General features: G+C 33.3%; 1 long non-coding RNA gene across 1 annotated transcript; it reads right to left on the bottom strand.

The window, feature by feature from the left end:
• Positions 1–866: 866 nt before the first annotated feature.
• LOC143079872 (uncharacterized) lies at positions 867–8,064 on the bottom strand. Its single transcript, XR_012979516.1, has 3 exons — positions 7,940–8,064; positions 6,724–6,831; positions 867–1,022 (listed from the first exon to the last, which is right to left on the bottom strand). It is a non-coding gene; the product is annotated as an uncharacterized LOC143079872 (long non-coding RNA).
• Between the last annotated feature and the right edge of the window lie 3,047 nt (positions 8,065–11,111).

Below are 11,111 nucleotides of genomic sequence, written 5' to 3'. Positions count from 1 at the left end.
TTGGCAATCATACCACATCTCCGTATTTTTACAGTATTGTATCAGTACTGTTACCTAATAACAGGACAAAACAAGACAGCAATTTGACAAAACTAAAGACATACATACATGTACTTGATTTTACTTCTCTAAAGATATAAACAAAATTTTCATAGTTCGTATCTGAACATGTACACAGCCATGGGAATTTTAAGGGACTATATTTCAGTGTGCATATATTTAGTAGCTAATCTAGCTACTTCCTGTTTATCAGACCGGTACCTTAGAAAAGAATTGTGACAATATATACAATCTTTTCAAAAACCAAAGACTAACGTCACTAGGAGCAGCAGTTAGTTGTCAAAGATACTCTAGATAGAAAGATAATCTGCCACTTTTATAAAAGGGACTACACATAGTTTTTGAAAGGGTATAATCGGTTTGTGCCGAAATTACTTTCTTTAGTCCAGAAACTCATTTGTGCTAAATGGTAATCTCCACCCACATTTAGGACTGGAAGTTATTTGTAGTTTTTATCAACAGCTTGCACTTTTTCTAAATTATATTTGCTTCTTTTAAGACTGACCAAAACTGTTTTTTTACCATTGTGGTTTGATTAAGGTAGTGTATATCAAACAGCTGTTGGAAATATTTTGGACAACCCTCTTATTTACAATATCATTTGATCAACACCTAGTGGTCTTTGGTGGTATCTCGCATAACATTAATAAGGTCCTTTTTAAAAGGCAACTTGAAATTATTGGTCCCATATTTATGTGCTATAGCAAATGTATGGGCTGCTGATCTGCATATATGATAGCAATATATTCTTATGTTTTCAATGACCCCTAACTTCTTCACTCCACTTTATAAGATAGAAATAAATGTTATTCCATATTTTATTGTTTTTTTTAAAGGTATCATAATTTAGACATAAAGACAAAACTAAGCACAGTGAAAAAGTCTACTCTGTCCTGTAAAGTTTGAGATGTTTTTGTTGTTCAATCTTTGTCACTTGTATGGAAACACTAAATCTTGATAACCTACAACAGAAATATTATCACTTTTATTTCAATTCAATTGTTGCAGTTATCATGCATGTAATAGAGAAAATGATAAATTAGACCAGATCTCCACATTAATAATATCAAAACTAGAGGCTTCAATGAGCCTGTGTCACTCATATGATACTTTTATTTACAATTGATGCATGATACAGAAATTGTCCATACCAACCGTCAGTGTTTACCATACAATACAGTACTTCTATACACTGTCTGTATACAGTATTTGTCGGATTTTGTCCATACCTATCGTCGATGTTTGACATAAAATACAATACTCCTATATACCGTATATCAACAGTATTTGTCTATACCTACCGTCGGTGGTTAACATACAATACAGTCCTCCTATATACCGTCTATCAACAAAATTTGTCTATACCTACCGTCAGTGGTTAACATACGATATAGTACTCCTTTGCACCGTCCATCAACAGTATTTGTCTATACCTACCGTCGGTGGTTAACATGCAATAAAGTGCTCCTATATACCGTCTATCAACAGTATTTGTCTATACCTACCGTCGGTGGTTATCATACAATATAGTGCTCCCATAAACCGTCTATCAACAGTATTTGTCTATACCTACCGTCGGTGGTTAACATACAATATAGTGCTCCTATATACCGTCTATCAACAGTATTTGTCTATACCTACCGTCGGTAGTTAACATACAATATAGTGCTCGTATATACCATCTATCAACAGTATATGTGTATACCTACCGTCGGTAGTTAACATACAATATAGTGCTCCTATATACCGTGTATCAACAGTATGTGTCTATACCTACTGTCGGTAGTTAACATACAATATAGTGCTCCTATATACTGTCTATCAACAGTATTAATTTTGTCTATACCTACCGTCGGTAGTTAACATACAATATAGTGCTCCTATATACCATCTATCAACAGTATTTGTCTATACCTACTGTCGGTAGTTAAAATACAATATAGTGCTCCTATATACCGTCTATCAACAGTATTTGTCTATACCTACTGTCGGTAGTTAACATACAATATAGTGCTCCTATATACAATCTATCAACAGTATATGTCTATACCTACCGTCGGTGGTTAACATACAATATAGTGCTCCCATATACCGTCTATCAACAGTATTTGTCTATACCTACCGTCGGTAGTTAACATACAATATAGTGCTCCTATATACCGTGTATCAACAGTGTGTGTCTATACCTACTGTCGGTAGTTAACATACAATATAGTGCTCCTATATACTGTCTATCAACAGTATTTGTCTATACCTACCGTCGGTAGTTAACATACAATATAGTGCTCCTATATACCGTCTATCACCAGTATTTGTCTATACCTACCGTCGGTGGTTAACATACAATATAGTGCTCCTATATACCGTCTATCAACAGTATTTGTCTATACCTACCGTCGGTAGTTAACATACAATATAGTGCTCCTATATACTGTCTATCAACAGTATTTGTCTATACCTACCGTCGGTAGTTAACATACAATATAGTGCTCCTATATACCATCTATCAACAGTATTTGTCTATACCTACCGTCGGTGGTTAACATACAATATAGTGCTCCTATATACCGTCTATCAACAGTATTTGTCTATACCTACTGTCGGTAGTTAACATACAATATAGTGCTCCTATATACCATCTATCAACAGTATTTGTCTATACCTACTGTCGGTAGTTAACATACAATATAGTGCTCCTATATACCGTCTATCAACAGTATTTGTCTATACCTACTGTCGGTAGTTAACATACAATATAGTGCTCCTATATACAATCTATCAACAGTATATGTCTATACCTACCGTCGGTGGTTAACATACAATATAGTGCTCCCATATACCGTCTATCAACAGTATTTGTCTATACCTACCGTCGGTAGTTAACATACAATATAGTGCTCCTATATACCGTGTATCAACAGTGTGTGTCTATACCTACTGTCGGTAGTTAACATACAATATAGTGCTCCTATATACTGTCTATCAACAGTATTTGTCTATACCTACCGTCGGTAGTTAACATACAATATAGTGCTCCTATATACCGTCTATCAACAGTATTTGTCTATACCTACCGTCGGTAGTTAACATACAATATAGTGCTCCTATATACCGTCTATCACCAGTATTTGTCTATACCTACCGTCGGTGGTTAACATACAATATAGTGCTCCTATATACCGTCTATCAACAGTATTTGTCTATACCTACCGTCGGTAGTTAACATACAATATAGTGCTCGTATATACCATCTATCAACAGTATATGTGTATACCTACCGTCGGTAGTTAAGATACAATATAGTGCTCCTATATACCGTGTATCAACAGTATGTGTCTATACCTACTGTCGGTAGTTAACATACAATATAGTGCTCCTATATACTGTCTATCAACAGTATTAATTTTGTCTATACCTACCGTCGGTAGTTAACATACAATATAGTACTCCTATATACCATCTATCAACAGTATTTGTCTATACCTACCGTCGGTGGTTAACATACAATATAGTGCTCCTATATACCGTCTATCAACAGTATTTGTCTATACCTACTGTCGGTAGTTAACATACAATATAGTGCTCCTATATACCGTTTATCAACAGTATTTGTCTATACCTACCGTCGCTGGTTAACATACAATATAGTGCTCTTTGATACCGTCTATCAACAGTATTTGTCTATACCTACTGTCGGTAGTTGCTCCTATATACTGTCTATCACCAGTATTTCTCTATACCTACCGTTGGTGGTTAACATAATATATAGTGCTCCTATATACCGTCTATCAACAGTATTTGGCTATACCTACCGTCAGTGGTTAACATACAATATAGTGCTCCTATATACCGTCTATCACCAGTATTTGTCTATACCTACCGTCGGTGGTTAACATACAATATAGTGCTCCCATATACCGTCTATCAACAGTATTTGTCTATACCTACTGTCGGTAGTTAACATACAATATAGTGCTCCTATATACCATATATCAACAGTATATGTCTATACCTACCGTCGGTAGTTAACATACAATATAATGCTCCCATATACCGTTTATCAACAGTATTTGTCTATACCTTCTGTCGGTAGTTAACATACAATATAGTGTTTCTATATACCGTCTATCAACAGTATTTCTCAGTGGCGGATCCAGAAATTTTAATAAGTGGGGGCCCACTGACTGACCTAAGAGGGGGCTCGCTCCAGTCACGCTTCAGTGATTCCCTTTATAAGCAACCAAATTTTTTCCCAAAAAGGGGGGGCCCGGGCCCCCCGGGCCCCCCCTTAAATCCGCCTATGTTTCTCTATACCTACCGTCGGTGGTTAACATACAATATAGTGCTCCTACAATGTATATACCGTCTATCAACAGTATTTGTCTATACCTACCGTCGGTGGTTAACATACAATATAGTGCCCTCATATACCGTCTATCAACAGTATTTGTCTATACCTACTGTCGGTAGTTAACATACAATATAGTGCTCCTATATACCATCTATCAACAGTATATGTCTATACCTACCGTCGGTAGTTAACATACAATATAGTGCTCCTATATACCATCTATCAACAGTATATGTCTATACCTACCGTTGGTGGTTAACATACAATATAATGCTCCCATATACCGTCTATCAACAGTATTTGTCTATACCTACCGTAGGTAGTTAACATACAATATAGTGCTCCTATATACCATCTATCAACAGTACTTGTCTATACCTACCGTCGGTAGTTAACATACAATATAGTGCTCCTATATACCATCTATCAACAGTATTTGTCTATATCTACCGTCGGTGGTTAACATACAATATAGTGCTCCTATATACCGTCTATCAACAGTATCTGTCTATACCTACTGTCGGTAGTTAACATACAATATAGTGCTCCTATATACCGTCAATGAACAGTATTTTTCTATTACCTACTGTCGGTAGTTAACATACAATATAGTGCTCCTATATACCGTCTATCAACAGTATTTGTCTATACCTACCGTCGGTGGTTAACATACAATACAGTGCTCCTATATACCGTCTATCAACAGTATTAATCTATACCTACTGTTGGTAGTTAATATACAATATAGTGCTCCTATATACTGTCTATCAACAAAATTTGTCTATACCTACCGTCAGTGGTTAACATACGATATAGTACTCCTTTGCACCGTCCATCAACAGTATTTGTCTATACCTACCGTCGGTGGTTAAGATACAATATAGTGCTCCTATATACCGTCTATCAACAGTATTTGTTTATACCTACCGTCGGTGGTTAACATACAATATATTGCTCTTATATACCGTCTATCACCAGTATTTGTCTATACCTACCGTCGGCGGTTAACATAAGATATAGTGCTCCTATATACCGTCTATCAACAGTATTTGGCTATACCTACCGTCAGTGGTTAACATAGAATATAGTGCTCCTATATACTGTCTATCACCAGTATTTGTCTATACCTACCGTCGGTGGTTAACATGGAATATAGTGCTCCTATATACCGTCTATCAACAGTATTTGTTTATACCTACTGTCGGAGGTTAACATAGAATATAGTGCTCCTATATACTAAGAGGGATAACGGATCTGCATCTAGAATTTATCATGCTGCCCTTTTTTTGGATTTTTTAAATTCTTGGTATCCCTCAATTTTTACATTCATCCCAAATAATACAACAGTAGTCAATTAGGGGCAGAACACCCATTGTATTATGTTTTCTTGCAGTTATATAAAAAAAAATGTATTTAAGAAAGATGGTATATTCTGGATTATATATTAGCACAACCTTGGTCATTTTTATTTCTCCAGTTACTTAGTGGGCTGTCAATTTTTAAAATAATATATTTTAACATGAAGAATTTTGTAATACTTTAATTTATTATCAAGTTTGGTTGAAAAGTCTGAATAGTTTCTGCTTTGTTCCAGTAATCAAACATTTTGTTTCATTTACATCTATGAACATGTTATTCATTTTACACCACTCTTCAACCCTGTATAAATCTTCTTGAACATCATCATTTATATTTTCTAGATGTTTCCCCCTGATTTATGAATAGTGGTGTCATCAGCATATACAACGATATAGGTCTGTTTCACAATTTTTAATGCATAAGGGAATGTCATTTATAAATAGCACAAACAATAGAGGACAAGGTATAGAACATTTGGGAACACCAAATTTTACATGTTGTTGTTCAGAGTTAACATTACAAATGTATACCTTTTGTTATTCAGGTACGACTTAAAAAAACTAACAGTAGTCTCACTAAATCCATACATGTCGAGCTTTAAACAAAGAAAGTCATATTCTACCAAATCAAAAACTTTTTTTAAATCTTAATAAAATTGCTAGGTTTAAATTACCATCTTTCATTTCTTGCAACCATGTGTCAATGATATTAAATAAATGTCAAGCTCAATCCAGTATATATTCCAAGTTATGGACAAATGATAATGCTATTAAAAATACCAAATCATAACCAGTGCTTTTCTCTTTTTCTATTTACAGTATATGACTAGGTAATAATGATTACTTTTTTCAACTATTGTCATACTTTTTTGTTTCCTCTTTTGTATCAAGGGCATAATTGTTTATGGCAAACTAAGCATCTGCATAATCAAACTATTCCTAACTATACTCTACCTCAAATTCTGGAAACTGCAGAATTTTTGTCATAGCAGTCTTATGGTAGCTGAACTATTTCTATTTTTTGTAAATCTGGATTAATAAGTCTTTTGTCACATTCTGGGGCTATAGAAAAAAAACATTACAGAATTATCAAAATTATGTGTGTATAATGTTTGTGTACAGTCATTCAACTAAAAAAGGACAAAAATTATTTTTTGTGTATAAATAAATAATTGTGATTTTAATGTCTTAATATTATAAGAAAAACTTCAAAAGATTAAATTTAAATTATAATCTAAACATGAAAGAGCACATATAAATCAACCTTTTACTCAGATTTATATCTAAAACCAGTTATAACTAGCTATAATATCTTTGACTTCACAAATATCATCATCTAATTTTACAAATCAGTATTTATTTGGTGGCACTTCCTGCACACTAAGTATGTTATGCCTTAGGTTTAATTTTGATGCAATCACATTTCAGAAGGTACATGTCTTGAACTGTTTTAATGAATAAATTACAGTTTTAAACTCAGTTTAGGCTGACCTGAGGTCAATAATCTTAAACAATCTCATCAAACTATCAGTTTTACTGTAATATATTGATATTGTGACATTTATGGGAAAGAGCATATGAGTTAGTCATATTGGTCAATACAATGAAAAGTTTATAGCTGAGACTACTATAACACTATGTGTTATACTAGTAGTCTCAGTTTATAACTATGTTAATGTTAATTATATACATGACATAATAATTAAATCATTTAAAAAACTATTCCAAAGATTTCTCTCAAATCATGTTTACATTTTTTTAGAGAAGAGTCTGTCTGAAATATATTCAGGGGTAGTCCAAATAATTATGACTTTTTAAAAATCTATATTATGGGGAAAAAAAGGGGGGTCTATTATGTTTTTTTCATACAGGAGGAAGACGTCAAAGCAAAAAAAACCCCAACAAAACAAAATAAAATAATAGCCTGTCAAGACGTCCTTATATCATAATAATTTGGTCTAATTTTGGGATAATACATTTAACTTCCTTTGATGTCGGGGAGGGGATAAGTTTTGACTATTAATTATTCTTGAAACTAACAATAATTATTTCTTATTGTTACTTTGTTAAGCGAGCGCGATGTGTGGTTCTCGAGTTATTTAAAAAAGGGGGGGGGTGTTACCATATCAAATTTACCCAGTTTGGAGACAATAAATATTTAAAATCTAACCATAAACTCCAATGTTCCTGCTTTTTTTAGCAGAACAAACACGATGGCATTCTCGTCTCTGTTATAATCAATAGTTAACTCATTTCTTCTTCCAGGTTATTTCTTAATCAATTATGATTATCAGCTGTATATGTCTATTTACCATGTTTATGTTAAACTGGTCCGTAATTCCATCGTAGTGTATCGATAAGTGAACACAACAGGGATCCAGTTTATTAAACGTCTGTAAACCGAGGTATATAATATACAAGGTTCCTGAGTCAGTAGGTTGGTCCCCTCCGTAAAACATTCAGTATATACAGAATATACAAGTATTGTCAAGAATTTCAATAACGGCCGGGAAACAGACTACTGAGTCAGTAACCGTAACTATCACCGTGCTTTGTGCGCATGCGCATGAAACACCAACAACAAGGATAAAACAGGGTACATAGTTCCGTAATTTCGTATATTTTTCTTATCTTCATACTAAAGAGCTCCAAAAGTAGGCGTGCTTAGGTGCACTGGGCGGGTCTAAAAACCGACTCTCGGTGGTTAACGTCTCTCGATGGTTAACTTTAAGTGCCTACCGAACCGAACACCTGTTTTCGGATATATATATATGACGCCCGTCAAGCAAAAACAACCCTTATCGCATTTGACGTCGTTATCGGTAGTCAACGCTAGAAGGTAACGTACGATAAAGCGATAAATTTCACGTTAAGATATTGTTTACTTGACGTTCTAATGCGTGTGTCTTATGGTACATTCTTTCTGTAAAATACCGTATTATTTACGATCCGAAATTTAAACAGAATGATTTGAATTTTGTGATAAAGTTCTTTTAAAACCTTTCATCTTCTTGTTTGTGTGTCCGATGTATATGTCTTTTTTGTTTTTTAGAAGTACAAATATTAAAAAAAAAAAAAACAAAAAAAAAAACAAACAAACAAACAAACAAACGAAAGAAAAGAAACACAAATATTGTCTCATAGTACCACGATATCTAAATGTTGCAATACATTAAATGTATTTTCTTCTATACTATATATAAACAATGACAAATCTGAAATATTTACGAAAAAACACTATTAGTTATTTTCCAAAGCTAGATTACTATTCTATTTTTGATACATCCAAATTGTTGTATGAACACAAAAAATGATTTAACATATGGCGGGAAATAATGCATGCTATGGCGGGAATTTGTGTATGGCTAATTTCACGAGAGCGTTTGCTTAAAGAAATCCAATATGGCAGAGAAGAAGACCTGTCTGAATATTTCCGTCTTTTTAACCACGCTCTAAAAGAAAGAACTACATGTATTGTACTTTACAATAATGGAAATTGAGGTATGTATTATCTGCAAAATCGTTATCGGATGATAATAATCATTTACTTCTGCACATAAAAGAATAAATCGATTTGTTCAAATGAAAACATTCTGGAAGTATTTTATATTATCACAAGGTTTGCAGTGCATCTTAAACTGTTAGTATATTTAATGTGCACAAATAAATATCAGTTCAAAATGTTTTACCCTTTTAAAGTTAAGTCGAATCACCAAGAGGGCCGGTCACTCTCACTCATTATCAAAGTGATAAGGGGCTGCAATGATGTATCGGGACACATGAAAAAAATGAAATTAAAAAAAAAAATGTCAATAAACTAAAAGAATAAGTGTTGTTGCTATTAATGTTTTTCATTTACTTTTTCTGCAAGTATGCAAACTTTACTTTTTCGAATCGTTTCTTTCGGTCACTAATTCCTTTATTCTTCAAGTAATACTTTGAGTAATGCACTACCCACTGAGTGATTCCTCTATATACGATAAACAGTCTGTGTTCTATATAGGCCCTTCATAATCAAACCAACAAAGAAAGGAAGACAAACCATCAGAACACAAGTTATTAGAATTACGTAATGATAGAGGCTTGTGCCGATTCGAAAATTGTTTGAAGAACAATTCTGGATTTATACACGAGACTATTTTAGCTGGTTGATCACTGTTACAATGTTGTCAAATATATGTTTTATATATAGCAGTCATAAATCACAGTTCAAATACTTTTTATTTATTATGAATAAAAGAGATTAGGGATATTTTTTGACTAACTGATTATTTAATTTTGTTTGAAATAAATACTCTGGTCTATAAAGTGCAAAAGGGGATACCACGGCTACTAAACAGACAAATTTTTTATTGAAGTTAGTGTTTTAAATGAATAAAAGTCATTTAATGTAACACCCGTAGTAAAGCTCTTTAAATTTATTTGTAAGACCAGGCGCTTTGCTTTGGTGCATAAATAATCTTACATTTGCGCTAAAAGAAAACATTTTATTTGCGACAAAATACGGGTAAACCGTTTAAAATAGTTTCATTCGAAAGAGACTTTTGTAAATCACTTTAAAACACGTTTTTATTTTACTGCATATTAAAAATATTCCTCCCGGTAAAATCAGTCATCGTAACCATAATGAAAGCACTATTTACTGATACGTTTATAAGAAGAGACTTTTCCTAATAATGTTAAAACACAGACTCAGTTCTGTTACTATATAACGAGAGAATAAAAGCTGAAATAAAGCAGTATACACTGGATCAAAACCAAACATTTTTTTTTGTATCACAAGACGTGTAAGCAAAGGCTCGAATGAACTCGTGTACACTGGATAACATATGCGTGGTCATAAAAAATTACAGATTTATTTCCTCTATATACAAACACGAAGATGTGGTTTGATTGCAAATGAGACAACTATCCACCAAAGTTCAAATGAAGAGGACGAAAGCTAACATAGATAACCGTACGGCATTAAAAAACATATTGGTTTTTATAAAATGCGCCCGATAAGATCGGGTTTACAATCATATCATACACTTTCAATGGTATTTGTTTACGCTATGTAAAAACAGAAACTCACAAAATATAATGTCGTATTTTGATTTTGATTAATATGATGCTGGAAATAATAAAATAATCTTTAAAGACGGGGCAATAAATACTTGAACCAGTGAAGCTTAACAAATGTAAAGTCAGGCCACATCAAATAATTTTGTTGTTTTTCAGATTTACAAATGTTCTTATAAGGGATATCTAGGCGAAACTTTTTATTATAATCCATACAAGTAGTCGATATTGATGACGAACATGAACAGATTGAGATTTTGCACAAGAGATACGTTGGCATT

This window comes from Mytilus galloprovincialis, chromosome 6 (assembly GCF_965363235.1).
Source record: "Mytilus galloprovincialis chromosome 6, xbMytGall1.hap1.1, whole genome shotgun sequence".
Taxonomy (NCBI): domain Eukaryota; kingdom Metazoa; phylum Mollusca; class Bivalvia; order Mytilida; family Mytilidae; genus Mytilus; species Mytilus galloprovincialis.
Note: the sequence above shows the minus strand (reverse complement) of the source record. Positions and strands in the feature narration are given on the sequence as shown.